Genomic DNA, 16657 nt, shown 5'->3' on the forward strand with positions numbered 1-16657 from the left:
AAGAAACCTAAACCACGCAGGTCTCGAGCTGCAGCCCGGACCTCGGCTTCAGGTTTCGGAGTAAGTTCCAGTACTGGGGATGAAGACGACGATGATGATGAATACCGTTTGGTACAAAGGACGAGGCCTGGCGCGAACGTCCCTCAGGCATCCTGACTAAAGGCCGTTGAATCCGGAACAGTCGATTCAGGTCGATCCTGTGTGGTGGAGACCCTCAAGGAGGGTGCGAACGCGGTCCCTGAGCCCCTGGTCGAACGTGGTGTAGTTCTTGTCGAAGGGACCGTTGCTGCTGGTCCCAAAGGTTTAAGGCCCGGAGCTTTTCTGGGGCAGGATTTGCCCCTCGGTGATACGAAGCCCTGTGTGGCCTTAATTTGGGTCCTCGATTCTTGCCCAGGGAATACAGGGATGCTCAGGACCAAAATGCTACAACGTGGAGGGTCCTCTCGGAAAGGGAGATGAGCTTGACAACTTCCTTGATGGTGTTGATGATGTCAGTGAGGACATTGATCTCGACGCTCCAAACGCTATCGAGGAAGCGGAGAGGTTCACGCAGAATGTGATAGCTTTTATGTACACTTTTCTAGTCCCAAGTACCTTTCCTCATTTTTTCTGACTCTCCTGTTTCGTTGTAAGCTAAGAAGATGTATGATCACACTATCTCTAGGCTCCAAGACGAGCTTTCATGCCTTGTGAAAGAGCTTGAGAAGCTCACCTTGGGACTGTAGGAGTCGGAGGCCTCCTCTGCCCAGAAGGAGGAGGAGTTAAACGAGCTTCGGGCAAATTTGGAGGGAGCGCTCCGAGAAAAGGATGGCCTTGCTGAGCAGGTAACTTGTTTTTCATATATTCGTTCACCATTCTCATAATTCCATGTTTACCGACTTATCTTTTCCTTTACAGATCGGGCAGAAAGATGTTCTCGCTGGGCGACTTTAGGAAGAAGTTGCTGCTATGAATACAGAGATCCACGAGCTGAGAAGGCGAAACGAGATTGTGACCTCAGAGTTAGAATCAACCCAGGGTCTGCTCCGAAATGCTCGAGAGGAGGTTGTTGCGCTATCTGCGGCCAAGTCCGAGGTCGAGGAGAATGTCGCTACATATCTGAGAGACGCCGCTATTGTGAATCAGCTAGCCCGAGAGATATCGGAGAAGGCCGAGCAGAAGCTGACTCAGACTGTCGCTTACGTTCGTGCAAAGGCGAGGAGGAAAGCCTAAGAGGAAGCCAATGTTGAAGATGCCGATCTCTCAGCTAGGGTCGAGGAGGCCAGAGGTTTGGAGGAAGAGTTGGCACTCAAAGTCACTTTGGATGATGGTCCCAAAGATGGTTCAGAGGGCAGTGGCGACGAAGAGTAGGCCTGTGTCGCCGTTTTTTTCTTTTTTCTATGCATGTATTCCCGGTGAAATAGGTCTTGTAAAGGTGCCCAAACATATTTTTGGTAATGTAAAAAAAGATTTTTTGTTTCCAGCCTTGCATTCTTTATATTTCAGCGACCATGCGGAATTCAGTCTTCGAACTTTGACGTCGACTCTTAGGAGTTCATTTTGGGGGGCAATCAGGACTCTCAAGATCGGGTACCATCTCTAGGTTAGGTTGATGGCTTCTTTGAAGTCGATGCTTATAATAGCAGAGACCCTCGTGGTCTCAATATTCCCCGAGCACCGCGTGACAGCATTGTTCATGCGACACGGTAGTGGGGCCCCCGGGGTGGTCCCACCTGTACATTTCCCAAAAAGTGGTGTTGTCATGGCCAGACCTGATTGGTCTTCTGGATAGGCGAGCAGCCGCCGTTTGCCTCTATATATGCATTCGCTCATTTCTTAACTGGGGATTCTGCTACTCTGGGTAACTATCCCTCTCATAGAACTTTTGTTCTTTGTGCTAGTTCTCTCGTCATTTCAACTTAGAGCCTTCGCCCAAATCTTCATCCCTTTCTTCCTATTTTACCGTAGCCATGGCTGCTACATCGAAATCCGTTCATCAAGGAGAGAAGAGTTCTACCTCCATTCCTCGTTTGGTTGGTGGTACACTGCCGGTATCTGGTGAGCGGACCTCGAGGTGCATTGTCTCGGGGAGAGACTTTACGTTGGAGAGACCTCCCAATGCTCAAGGGCATCGGGAGCATGCATCGAGGTTCATCTCCTCAATAGGGGAAGAACATCTCGAGATGATTAGGAAAGACTGCGGATGGGGAGAAGAAGTGGTACTGCAGTTACCATCCCCGGAGGAGAGCATTACGACCCATGTCGAGGGGTTTTTGAGCGTGTATACGAATCCCTTTACGTTAGGCTCCCCTGACAGGATCGTGCTTGATTTCTGTAGGAGGTATCAGGTTACCTTGGCGCAGGCTCACCCATCCCTTTGGAAGATAGTGTTGATGATAAGGTACTTTGCGGATAAGGCTGGACTTGAATTCACCCTTAGCCATCTCGTTAGGCTATATCGGCCTCTGCATTACCAGCGCTTGATTACTCTACGACGTCGATCCACCCGGCCCCCTGCCGTTAACGACGAAGAGAACGGGGACCGAGGGTGGATGAGCCGGTTTGTTCGAGCACGGACAGTCGATATTATCCCTGGAGAGTTTTTGCCATTTCCTGAGAAATGGAATTTCGCACGTAAGTGGCATACTTGTAATTTTATCGCTTTGTCCATAGTGGAGGCGGGCTCCGTAAAGACGTATATATATTTTTTTTATTTCATTCTCTTCAGTGATTCCTTGGCTGCCGAACGAGGTTCCTGACCTAGCTGAATGATCTCGTAAGCTAGCAGCTTGCTCGGCCTATGATAAGCGCAAATCGCGAGACCTGTCCAAGGGGAGATGGGAGGCAAAGCATCACGGTAGGTGCTTGGTGGCTTGTTTCCTCAGAAAGGTACTTTCTTTTTAGCGCACTAACTCTGCTGCTGCAGGTGTTGGAGGTTTTTTCGAGATGGAGCTGTGTCCCCTGGGGAGGAGGAGAGTTTGTCGACCTCGGGGTCGACGATCAATAATAAACGGAAAGAGTCTTCGAGGTGTGAGGATGCTCACGGCGGGGCGAGTCCTTCTCTAAGGTTCAAAAGAGACGAGTCGGCCGATCTTCCAGCTTCGGAGGCCTTTGCTTTCGAGGAAACATTTCCCGTTCCCGTCGAAGGTACTTCGAGGGACAAGGGTCATCCGGCGCCTCCCTCTTCTCCTACCGAAGGCATTTCGGGGGGAACTAAGCCATCAGATGTATGCTCGGTGAGGCTCAGCAGCTTAGCTCCATGGTAAGTTTTGGTAGCTGGTATATGCTCCTTTCAGTTTCGCGTCTTTCTTATTGAGCTTTCTTTTGCAGTCCTTTAACAAGCTTAAGTCTGAGCTGCTTCGCCGTGAGGCCAAGCTGCGGAAAGCTATGGAGGCAGAGAAATCCATTAGGCTTCTTTGTACGAAAAAGGAAGACGAGCTGGCGTGCTTGCGCTATGTGGCGGATCGAAGTTGGAACTACGAGGATTATCTCGAAAGACATGTAACCTTTTTTTTGAGCTAACGCATGCTCCACCCTTTGCTTTCGCAGGCTAATATTTTCCTCCTTCAGCTGCAGAGAAAAACAGAGGACCTGGAACGACTTTGGGGCAAATTTGGTCACCCACCGCGTTTTAGCTAGGTCGGGCCAAGACCACCCAAGAAATGGGAACGAAGCATCCAATTGCCTAATCCATCCCGGCAAATCCTGGACCGCTTCGGGATAGCAAACGGTGGGCGCCAAACTGTTTACCGTGAAAATGGTAATTACAATTAAATTTGATTTTGTGGTTCTAAAAATACGTGATCTATTTTTATGCTAGTGTTAAGCAATGGATGCTAAGTAAAAGATTAGAAATTAAGATTGCAGCTTAGAGACGATATGATAATCGAATCAAATAGTTGGAGATCGGGGCCTCGAGCTGTCGTTTATAAGGCCTCGGGGTCGAGTTGGGTGACCGGCTTAGAACGATCAAGGGAGGAATAACACTTTATGAGAGCTACGGTGATGTCTCTTTATGATTAATGATAAGCAATAAATGAAGAACAATAAATAGAACACAATAAATATAGGCAATAAATGGAAGTAATGAGATCAAGAGAATATGTAGAGAGCAGAGAGAATGTTCTTATGTATTTAGTATTGAGCAACAGATGTCTACAAAATGACAAGGATCCCCTTTATATATGAGGGGGAATCCCAACATAATACAGATACAATAATTACAAAGTTATGGGGCTGGTACATCCATTTAATGCTATGATACGAGTCAGAGCTAGCCTACTAGACTTTGTCAGCTCTAGTCGTGCGCCTAGGGAACTTCCCACTTTTCTATCATAACTGTCGACTTGCACTGTCTCGAGGTTGGACATCGATGACCCCTCGGGTGTAAATCTCGACCGTAGTATCGAGCCTTTGTAAAGCTAGCTTACGAAGCGTCGTAATGGCCAAAAATTGGACCCTCCAATTTTACCGTATACAACTGCTTCTACACTTGCTGCTTGAACTCCTTTCTAACCTACACCTGATGTATCTACTCCTGCTGGTAGAGGTAGAAGAAGTGTTCCAAATATTGGTTCTGGCAGGGGAAGAGGGGCTGGAAGAGGTAGGGACAGCTCTAGGATTGGTCTGTTCCAATATGGCTCGAGGTTCAAATCTTTTTCTGTAAATAATGCACAATTTAAATTTATACACTTTATTATACTTATTCTTAATTAATTTTTTTTTACAGTCTGGCGGTGGTATTCCAAAAGTGATTACAATTGGTCACAAGAGGTCCTCCGCTGAAATTCCAGAGTGTATTTACAAACCAAGTAAAGGAGCTAAGTTGAAAGGCAGACCAACCATTACTAGATGACAACTGATGTTCGGCCAAAAGTACATATATTTAACCATTATTGTCTCATATTCTAGTACTTTTAGTCGTCTTTTGAGTATTAATTATATTACTTTATGCTTAATATTATATTTTAACTGTGTAGGAATAAAGCGGTGTGAAGATGAAGAGATTTGGAGCAAAATTGAATAAAACGCGGAAGAAAAAGAAAGAAAAATAAAATAATTAAAAGAATTAAAAAAAAGGGGGGACACCCTTTGGGTTTTGTACCCCCCCCCCCCCCCCCGCCCCAAATGCAGGACAAAAAAAGAGAGGAGGAATTACAATTCTTGAAGTGAATTTGAAAAAATGTTACTATTTTCTGTGCCAGGTCCAGCGTTAGGCGCTGGCCTTGACGCTCGAAATGGGGATTTTTTCTACTTTGTTTGGGACAAGGTTATTTTGGCCCTATACGACCCCAATTTGTATAAAAAGGGTTCTAAATCTATTTTGGAGGGGAAGGACGTTGTGGAGAGAAAACTTTGGACCTAGGGAGAGCACAGAGCCGCCGTGGAGGACGAATTTCATCTTTCTTCCACCAAACTTAGTAATTTTTATATTTCTTTGTATGATTTGTTATTTGGATACCATGTCTATGTGGAGCTAAACTTCACGTTCTAGGGTTGTGGTCTTTCATGACTATTGTTATTCGAATATTGATTTTGATTTCTTAGGTTATCATACTGGTTTATTTATTCAATCTTGCGCTTAATTATTTGATTGCTTGATCACCAATTAAATACTATCTACGAATCTAGAACTGAACTCGAAAGTGGGAATTCTAGATTGCATATAAGATTGAGTAGAGCAAGTTCTTGAACCTGGGCATCGGGGAATGAATTCGCGGTTATGATAGACATATACCTAATTGCCTTGCTTGGTATATTTACAGGATATAAATGTGTTCTTGTTAGTTCTAATTCCATAGACATATAGGTGTTAGGTTAGCTTGAATAGGCGAGTAAGAACTCAACAGATTCTTATGAGCAATATTAACCCTGTCAACCAATAAACCAAATAAATTAATTAGTCAATTCAATTGAAGAATTCAATATGATTGTTAGATAGCCCATAACCCTAGATCGGTTTTCATCACATTGATAATATAAAAATCTGCTCTTCTTTTGTTCAGAGTTCATTATTTGTTTTTGTTTATTTTAATTAGTTTAGAATCAAATACTTCTAGTTTTAATTCTTGTTTAGATGGTTAGGATAGTCAGCTAATAGTTAATCACAAGTCCTCGTGGGTTCGATATCCAACTTTTAGTCACTTTATTACTTGATGATCGCGTATATTTGCGTGTGTGTTTGACCGTAACAAGTTTTTGGCACTGTTGCCGGGGACTTAGAAAATAGCTATTTCTAGATTAGACATTTATTTTTTTATCTATTCATTTTTTTGTTTTAGTTTATTTAGTACTTTTTATTGATTTTAACATGGCATTTTGGAATGAAAGTTATTCGAATGATGGTTATTCTTATTTTAATAATCCCTATCCATATTGTGGAGGACCTCACTGATGAAAAAATTGTCAGAATATTCCTGGGAGCGAGTTGTGCGTACAATCTCAATCCTTTGAGTGGAATATTTGTAACATGTGTGGTGGTCAAGATGGCCATTGGGATGGTTGTCCTAATTCTTTTCATCCTTCTCTGAGCCCTTATTATGATCTTTCTAATGATGTTTGTGAGTTTGATAGGGGCAGTGAAGTGCAGGATATGGAACGTGATGCATATATTAGAGATATTTTGAGGCAAGTAGCAAAGCAACAGGATGAACTAAAAAAGATATGAAAAGAATGAGGGCAGCAATCACAAGAATGAAGGCCAATATGGAATAATTAAATGAAGAGAGCGAGTACCAGCAAGAGGAAAATTTTAAAAAGGAGGAGATTTTGAGTCAAACTTGGCTGGTAGAACAAGTTGAAAGATTGGAAATATATGAGGCTCAACGTGAGGAAACTACAAATGAGATGAAATACTTTATAGAAAGAGGAGTTGAACTAGGACAAGAGATCGATAAATTTGGCACTACTATTCACGGCCTAGAGGCTCAATTGGAAGCAAAGGTTGATGCGTCTAACGCCCAACAAAATAGTTATGAGTTGTGTAAAGCTGAAAAGGAGCTTATACGCCAAATTGAGTAGCAAAAAGTGGAGAGCCAATCATTCGTGCATATTTTTATTGATAATTTCCATGCTGCGGAAAGCACACTAGAGTCATGTGAGTAAGTAGATAATACTATAGTTGGAGACTCTAGTGTGTGTAAATATGAGGATGTAAAGAGTAATACAATTCTAGAGTTAGGGCTTATTGGTCCTCATTCCATACATTTTTCAACATTGTGCTTGGATGATAACATGGAAATTGAGTCATTGGAGCCTTTGGAGGAGCCAACGGACGAGGAATGAGGTGCTTACATTCAGGAATGTGTCGTGTTAGAGAGACAAAATTACATACCTCATCCGAAAGCCAAGAAGTGTAAAACGCGATATTGGTTGCTTGGCCCAACTAAATTTGTCTCACCGCCCCGAGAGCATAACAAAAAGCTTGAAGAGAAATTAGGAGCGCAATTCATAAGTTAGAGTTAGAGGCAAAAAGTGATTCACGCCGTGCCGCCACGTTAAATTAGGCGCTTGTTGGGAGGCAACACAGCTTTACTGTTTTCTTTTATTTTTATTTTTGTTTATTTTTGGTTTATTCTATTTTTCTATTATATTTGTAGTGTTGTTTTATGTTGTAGGATTATGAGTATAGGAAGCAAGGCCATAAGATGCGCAAGAGCGAGTCAGATGGTGAGAACTAAGTGTGGTGTGCCCACACAAAGGACCATGCCCGGGGAAGTCTGAGTAACCATGATTGCTTCGGCCTTTAGTCTTTCAGGGAGTTTCTTGTTCACCCTTGTTATTTTTGCGATATTTGTGCATTGGAGACATTGTACTCTTTTAAGTGTGGGGTGGAAGATTCTCTATGCTTTGTATAGTATTATATTAGTATATTGTTAGTTTTTTTTCCTTTTTATTATTAGCTAGCTTCTTATTTTTAATTGCATAGTTAGAATTAATGATGTAGTATAGTAGTAGTAGTTTTAGTAGGTTAATTTAAAAAAAATAGAAAAATCGAAAAATTTTAAAAAAATTGAAAAATATTGGACTTTTCGCGACAATGGATCTCCTAGACAGTTTTCTTGAGGGATTTAAGTCGAAGGAAAAAGGATAAAAAGATTTTCTTTGTAGGTAGTGTAGTAATTACCTGTGATTTTTCTTTGTGCCTCGGTTCTTTTTCATGGAATGTACTTTGAACCGGGTAGTAGTTTTTTTTAATTTTTAGAGTAGGTTAAACTTTAGGGAATAAATGGAAGAAAGATGAACCTAGGAACCTTTGACTTGTTTGATAGTAGCAAATTTAGGCTTTGGCATGTGTAGAATCTTTCCCATGTGTTGAAGTCGTTCATGTTGCCTTGTGTATTTGGATAGCATGTCGCCTATGTCTCATTTTCTTGACTTGTGTTCACTTTGTGCTTAATGCTTAATATCTCGTGACTCCGTGAATACTTGCATCGTTTGAGAGTTGGAATGAGACCGTCCTTAGTGAGTCATGTGCTATGTGTAGTGAGATTTTTGTGTAGTCTATGTATTGTACTTGTGTCTAAAACTTGCCCGGTATGTGAGTTGAAGCGAATTTTAGGTGATGCTCGATCTGAAAAATAATTTTAGGCCTTCTTTGATCTTTTTGAGCTTAAATGCTTATCACAAATAAAATTTATCCCTAGTTAACTCTTTCGAGCCTATAGACTTTTATTTGGTACCCACATTACGAGCCTATATCCCTTTTGTTCTCAGTTGATACCTTTTGATCTTTTTACCTCTTAAATCACTTTCATTGTGAAATGAGCACTAAAATAAGTAAGAAGGGACTAAGTGCGGGATGGCTTTGGAGTGGAACCAATGAAAAGAAGAAAGGTGCACTTGTTTGTAAAAGAATACTCCACTAACAGAAAGTACAAAAGAGAAAAAATAATGAAAAACGAAAAAGAAAAAAAGAAAAAAAAATAAAAATATGTAGATAAATAAATTGAGCTAGTGGAGCGTAAATGACGATAGTGCTTAAAGAATAAGGGAATATTTTTGGGGGAGATTTTGTTTATGAAATTGAAGTTCGGATTGAAGAGTTTGCGCTTAAAGTATATTATGTGATGTGTTAAAGTGCCTAGGAGGATGAGTCACTATTCCTAAAATATATCCTACCCGTCCCTTAGCCCACATTACAACCATGAAAAGTCTTAATTGATTTTAGATCGAGCGAGCTTACATTAGTAGAGATTTACATTATGGGTAAGCCTATGGTACCAATTGTATGCATGTGACTTCTTTGTGAGAGTGAGAGATTTTATTTGATATATGTGAGTCCATAAAGTATATTTTCTCATGAAATTCGAATGTGTGGATTCTACTTATTCTCTTGTTCTTGTTGTTAGGGCACATGGTTTCACGAGGGATAGGTAACGTTATTAGACTTCTCTATGATGTTAGGTGTTCAATCCATGAGTGTATTGTAACATTGAGTTGGTTTTTGAGGCTAGGATTGTTATGAGCATGTTGTCTTTGTTGTAAATATTTTTGAAGAATGGTATAAGTAAAGGGAAGTGTAAGTGACTGCATATGCTACAATATAATTGTTACTATCAAACATGGTCATTGGTATAGTGTGCCTCAATTGTGTAAATATAAAGTACTCAAGAATATTGTGAATTGTTGGTTGACTCGAGGACGAGCAACGTCTAAGTGTGGGGTTTTGATGTTCGGCCAAAAAATACATATATTTAACCATTATTGCCTCTCATTCTAGTACTTTAATCATCTTTTGAGTATTAATTATATTACTTTATGCTTAATATTATATTTTAACTGTGTAGAAATAAAGCGGTGTGTAGATGAAGAGATTTAGAGCAAAATTTAAAAAACGTGAAAGAAAAAGAAAGGAAAACAAAACAATTAAAAGAATAAAAAGGGGGGGGGGGGCGGACACCCTTTGTGTTTTGTCCCCCCAAATGCAGGACAAAAAAACAGAGGAGGAATTACAATTCTTGAAGCGAATTTGAAAAAACGTTACTGCTTTCTGCATCAGGTCCAGCGTTAGGCGCTGGCCTGGACGCTCGAAACGGGGATTTTTCCTAATTTGTTCGGGACAAGGTTATTTCGGCCCTATACAACCCCAATTTGTATAAAAAGGGTTCTAAACCTATTTTGGAGGGGAAGGACGTTTTGGACAGAATACTTTGGACCTAGGGAGAGCACAGAGCCACCGTGGAGACCGGATTTCATCTTTCTTCCACCAAACTTAGTAATTTTTATATTTCTTTATATGATTTGTTGTTTGGATACCATGTCTATGTGGAGCTAAACTTCACGTTCTAGGGTTGTGGTTCTTTCATGACTATTGTTATTCGAATATTGATTTTGATTTCTTAGGTTATCATACTGGTTTATTTATTCAATCTTGCGTTTAATTATTTGATTGCTTGATTACCAATTGAATACTATCTACGAATCTAGAATTGAACTCAAAAATGGAAATTCTAGATTGCATATAAGATTGAGTAGAGCAAGTTCTTGAACCTGGGCATCGGGGAATGAATTCGCGGTTATGATAGATATATACCTAATTGCCTTGCTTGGTATATTTACAGGAATTATAAATGTGTTCTTGTTAGCTCTAATTCCACAGACATATAGGCGTTAGGTTAGCTTGAATAGGCGAGTAAGAACTCAACAGATTCTTATGAGCAATATTAACCTTGTCAACCAATAAACCAGATAAATTAATTAGTCAATTCAATTGAAGAATACAATATGATTTTTAGATAGCCCATAACCCTAGATCGTTTTCATCACATTGATAATATAAAAATCTGCTCTTCTTTTGTTCAGAGTTCATTAGTTGTTTTTATTTATTTTAATTAGTTTAGAATCAAATACTTCTAGTTTTAATTCTTGTTTAGATAGTTAGGATAGTCTAATTTAATTAATAGTTAATCACAAGCCCTTGTGGGTTCGATATCCAACTTTTAGTCACTTTATTAATTGACGATCACGTATATTTGCGTGTGCGTTCGGCCGCAACAACAACTTGAAAGAGTTCTTGCATCCCGTGTTAACCTCAGTTATCCAAGAACAAGATTAATTAGATGTTTGGTTTTTCATGTGGTATTAAATTTATTTTGATGTCTAGCGTAATTTTGAAAATTAAACTGCAACCAAACTATTAAGGTTGCAATTAGCCTATTGTGTGTTGTGTTTAATGTTACCGAAGACAACAAGATCTTATTTTTGTTAAGTATCTGATGTCATAACTAGATGACTACAAATGAACACCTTTCTTTTATGAAATGAAATATTGTTTATAATAATTATTTATATAGCATTTTCCAAGCAAAATTTAACAATACATGTGGGCATTTATATAAATTTATATGCTACGGACAACAATACTTTTATAGCATTTTCAGTTTTTGAGCAGTACTACATCAGTGGATAAAATACTGGATAGCAATCCAGTACACTAATAGAAAGTGTAAGGCCCGGTAAATGATCGCCAACAATTTAAGGTGCGATGTAACGATCCGGTCGGTCGTTTTGAGTGTTATGGCCTCGTTTCCCTATTTAATGCTTATTATTTGCTCAATTGTTGTTATGTGACTTGTCGGAGTAGTTGGTTTGGTTCCGGGAATGTTTCGAAATGAGTTGGGACGGTTAGTTCCAAGGTTGCAAGCCTAAGTTGAAAGAGTTGACCGGATATTGAATTATATGTAAACGGATCCGAAAAAGAGTTTTGATGGTTCCAATAGCTCCGTATGGTGATTTTGGACTTAGGAGTATGTCCAGATAGTGATTTAGAGGTCCGTATGTGATTTTGGCTTGAAATGGCGAAAATTGGAAAATTAGAAGTTTGGAGAGTTGAGAGATTTGACCGAGAGTTGACTTTGGAGTTACTAGGCTTGGATTTTAGTTCCGGTAAGTTGTAATAGGTCTGCTGCATCATTTATGACTTGTGTGCAAAATTTGAAGTCAATCAGAATAGAATTAATAGGTTTCGGCATCGATTGTAGAAGTTGGAATTCATTGATTTTCATTAGGTTTGAATTGGAGTGTGATTCGTGTTTTTGATGTTGTTTGATGTGATTTGAGGCCTCGACTAAGTTTGTATCGTGTTTTGGGATGTATTGCTATGTTTGGTTGAGGTCCCGCGGGCCTCGTGAGTGATTCGAATTGAAATCGGATTGGAGTTTCGACTTAGGTGTATGTTGTTACTGCTGATATCTGGTTCAATCGCACCTGCGGAGGATTTGTCGCAGGTGCGGAGCCGCAGAAGTGGCCAAGGGATCATAGATGTGGTTAAAGGTGAGCTGGGGGATTTGCGCAGGTGCGAGGGAGTTCTGCACCTGCGAGGTCGCAGATGCGGAAGGAGCATCGCAGGAGCGAAGAGGGGGCTGGTGAGGCAGGTCCGCAAAAGCGGAAGTTTTCTCGCAGAAGCGCACCCACAGGTGCGGGCTAGAGATCGCAGGTGCGTGAGGTCGGGTGTCAAGTGTAACTCCGCAGATACAAAGATTTGACCGCAAAACTGGGACTGCAGAAGCGGATAAAAGATCCGCAGAAGTGAAAAGCCTGGAAGTGTTTAAATTTGAAGGGTTCCGAGGTTTTAATCATTTTTGGACTTTACAAGCTCGGAATAAGGCAATTTTTGAGAGGGATTTCGATTGATTTCTTGAGGTAAGTCACTTTTGATCATTTTAATTCAATAGTTTTGATTACTCATTGAATTTTTCACCTAGTTTATGTGTTTTAAGGTGGAATTTTGGAAGTTTTGGGCTAGGGATTGGAAAGTGAAATTTGGGGATTTGAGTGACGATTTGGTATCGGAATTTAATAAATTTGGTATGATTGGACTTGTGGTTGAATGGGTATTCGGATTTTGTAACTTTTATTGTATTCCGAGATGTGGGCCCGAGGTTGACTTTTTGACTTTTGATTAAGAATTTAGCATTTTCATGTGGAATTGATTCCAATATCTTGAGTTTATTTTATCGAACTGTTTGTGGCTAGATTTGAGGCATTCAGAGGCCGATTTACGAGGCAAGGGCTTATTGGAGTAGAGATTCGCACGGTTTGAGGTAAGTAACACTTCTAAACTTGGTTCTGAGTGAATGAACCCTTGAATTTCATGTTATGTGATCAGTGTTGAGGTGACGCACATGCTAGGTGACGGGCGTGTGGGCGTAAACCGTAGTAATTATGACTTAGTCGATTTCGTGGGACTGTGTAGTCATCTTATCTAAATATTATCAATGTACCCTATGTGTTAGAGCACTTGAGCTGTGAATTATATTAGAAACCATGGTTAGTCTATAAGCTGGTACTAATGGGACCCAAAGTGGTCGTTCTTTTGCTGTTGAGATTATTTGCTTAATTTGCAGTTACGTACTCAGTCGCATTCATCATTGCATTTCATGTCTCAGTCTCTGTATCATTTATTGTTACATCATATGTCATTGGTTTGGATTGCTTAGCATAAGTATGGTGAGCCCGAGAGACTGGAGAGACTGATGACAGAGTTGGGGCCTAAGAGTCATGTTGTGAGTGAGATTTACGGATCGGGTTGCACGTCGCAACATGCCATAGCGCTATATATGGATCAGGTTGCACGCCGCAATAAGTCTTATGGCTATATGTGGATCAGGTTGCGCGCCGCAACAAGCATTATGGCTATATGTAGATCAGGTTGCATGCCACAACAAGCCTTATGGCTATATAAGGATCGGGTTGCGCGCCGCAACAGGCCTTATGACTATATGTGGATCGGGTTGCATGCCACAACAGGTACCGTACAGTGCTGAGTGACTGAGTGTGATGAGCGAGAATTGAGACAGTCACATTGAGTGCTCTGAGAGTGTGAATACTTGAGGTTTTCATTGTGTTGCATCACATACGGTATCCATATTGGCATATAGATATAGAGATGTCATATTCCTCCTAACAGTCACACTTGGCATATTTCATCTGTGTTGAAATTAATTGTTAAACCTGGAAGCATGTCTACATTTTCTGTATTATTAAACACTATATTTTTAGTGTATTGGTTGAGATCATCACTGCGTTCAACCCAAAGGTTAGACTTGTTACTTATTGAGTTGGTTGTACTCACTCTACACCCTGCACTTCGTGTGAAAATCCAGGTATTTTTGGGAATGCTGGTTGCTGATCTTGGAGTTTTACCTGTTCGGAGATTATTAAGGTAGCTGCTTAGGCGTCCGTAGACCTTGTCTCTCCTCCTCTATCTCTCAGTTTTAATTATATTGTTCTAGCTTCTTAGATAGTGTTTTGGACTATGTTATTGTATAGATGCTCATGTACTCGGTGACACCTGGATTTTGGAAAATTTATATTCAAGTCGCAACTGCTTATATCGGCTATTTATGAGAGTTATTACTGTTAAACTTACTTCATCTTATTTTTAATACAAAATTCTCGATTTTATTAGGAATATCGGCTTGCCTAGTTCTGTGATAGGTGCCATCACGACATGTTGAGTTTTGGGTCGTGATAAGTTGGTATTATAGCCTAGGTTACATAGGTCTCACGAGTCATGAGCAAGTTTAGTAGAGTCTTGCAGATCGATATTGAGATGTCTGTATTTATCTTCGAGAGGTTGCCGAACCCTTAGGAAAACTTCACTTTCTTGTATTCTTGTCGTGAGAATTTGTTGATTCTGGGAACTAACTTCTATTATTCTATTCTCTCACAGATGGCGAGGACACGTGCTACTGGATCGGGTGGACGACCACCAGTACCACCAGCAAGGGCCACGAGAGGCCGGGACCGTGGTAGGAGCCAAGGTGCAGCTCGTACAGCAGCTAGAGTAGCACATACAGATTCACCAGTTGCTCCAGCTCAGGAGCAGATCCGAAATATGGTTCAGCCGGTGGGACCAGCTCAGGCACCAGCGGTGCCCAGATATTGACTATTTGCACTAGCCTTGCTCAGGCGGTTTCAGTTCTGGCCGCAGCAGCCACTTCTCAGGTCAGGGAGGTACTTAGACTCCCCCCACCCGTACTCCAGAGCAGGTGGTGTAGGGAATTCAAACACTGGGGGTACTACTAGCCCAACTGGTGCAGTTGCTCAGGCCCAGGTGGGTCCCATTATGAGTGATGAGGAGCAGAAGAGACTAGAGAGATTTAGGAGGTTCAAGCCTCCAACATTCAGTGGGGCTGAGTCTGAGGATGCTCAGGACTTCTTGGATAGGTACCAGCGGATTCTTCGCACGATCGGTATTTTGGAGACTAGTGGGGTCTCATTTTCTACTTTTCAGCTAGGCCTATGAGCGGAGTAGGCCAATGGATGATGTACCATTTTCATGGCACAAGTTCTCTATTCGCTTCTTGGAGAAGGTTGTGCCACCGACCCGCATGGAGGAGTTGCGTAGGCATTTCGAGTAGCTACACTAGGAGGGAATGTCTGTGACCTAGTATGAGATGAGATTTTCATAGTTGGCTCGTCATGCGATCTGGTTGGTTCCCACTGAGAGAGAGAGAGAGAGGAGTAGGAGGTTCATTGATAGCCTCAACTATCAATTGCATTTTGTTATGACTCGGGAGAATGCATCAGGTACTAGGTTTGACGAGGTGGTTCATATTGCTTGGCGACTAGAGTTGGTCCGTAGTCAGGGGTGTGAGGATAGAGAGGCCAAGAGGCTTCGTGGTTCGGGTGGTTTCGGTGATGTTCCTTCTAGGAGCATTCCTACCACAACAGGAGTCGTTGTTATATGCCCGCTTAGATGGATTGTCAGGTTCGTCATGGTGCATGAGATAGACATGGTTCATACAGTGCTCGTCCGGGGCAATCCTCTCTCAGTGCTCTCACAGCTCAGAGTTCATCTTGTGCTCCATCAGTTCAGGGTTCATTTGCACCAGGTTCTTCTAGCAGTTATTCTTATTTTGAGGGTCCGATTCAGTCACCACCACTATTGACGGATAGGGGTTGCTACGAGTATGGGGAGCTTAGGCATATCAAGAGGCAGTGTCCCCATCTCTTGGAAGGTCCAGTTCAGTAGAGGGGTCAAGCTATAACTTCTGCACCAGCCACTTCACCACCCCCGCAGCCAGCTCGGGGTGGGGTTCAGGCAGGTAGAGGCCGCCCTAGAGGGGGAGGTCAATCAGGTGGCGGTCAGGCTCGAGTCTATGTTATTCCTTCCAGGCCAGAGGCCATTGTTTCAGACACAATTATTACAGGTATTGTCTCAATATGCTACAGGGATGCTTCTATATTAGTTGGCCCTGGTTCTACTTATTCGTATGTATCATCATATTTTTCTCATTATTTAGATATGCCCCATGAGTCCTTAGTCTCACCTGTTCACGTGTCTACGCTGGTGGGCGATACTATTCTTGTGGACCGTGTGTATCAGTCATGTGTGGTGACTATTGGGGGATTGGAGACTAGAGTTGAGCTCTTATTGGTTAGTATGGTTGATTTCGACTTGATTTTGGGTATAGATTGATTGTCTCCATGTCATGCTATTCTGGATTGTCACGCTAAGACCGTGACGTTGGCGATGCCAGGATTGCCGAGGATCGAGTGGAGAGGTTCTCTAAATTATGTTCCCAGCACGGTATTTTCATATTTGAAGGCCTAGCGGATGGTTGGGAAGGGGTGTTTGTCATATTTGGCCTTTGTGAGAGATGTTGGTGCTCATACTCCTACTATTGATTCTGTCCCGGTAGTGCGAGACTTTCCGGATGTGTTTCCTGCA

Source organism: Nicotiana attenuata, chromosome 7 (genome assembly GCF_001879085.1).
Source record: "Nicotiana attenuata strain UT chromosome 7, NIATTr2, whole genome shotgun sequence".
NCBI lineage: Eukaryota > Viridiplantae > Streptophyta > Magnoliopsida > Solanales > Solanaceae > Nicotiana > Nicotiana attenuata.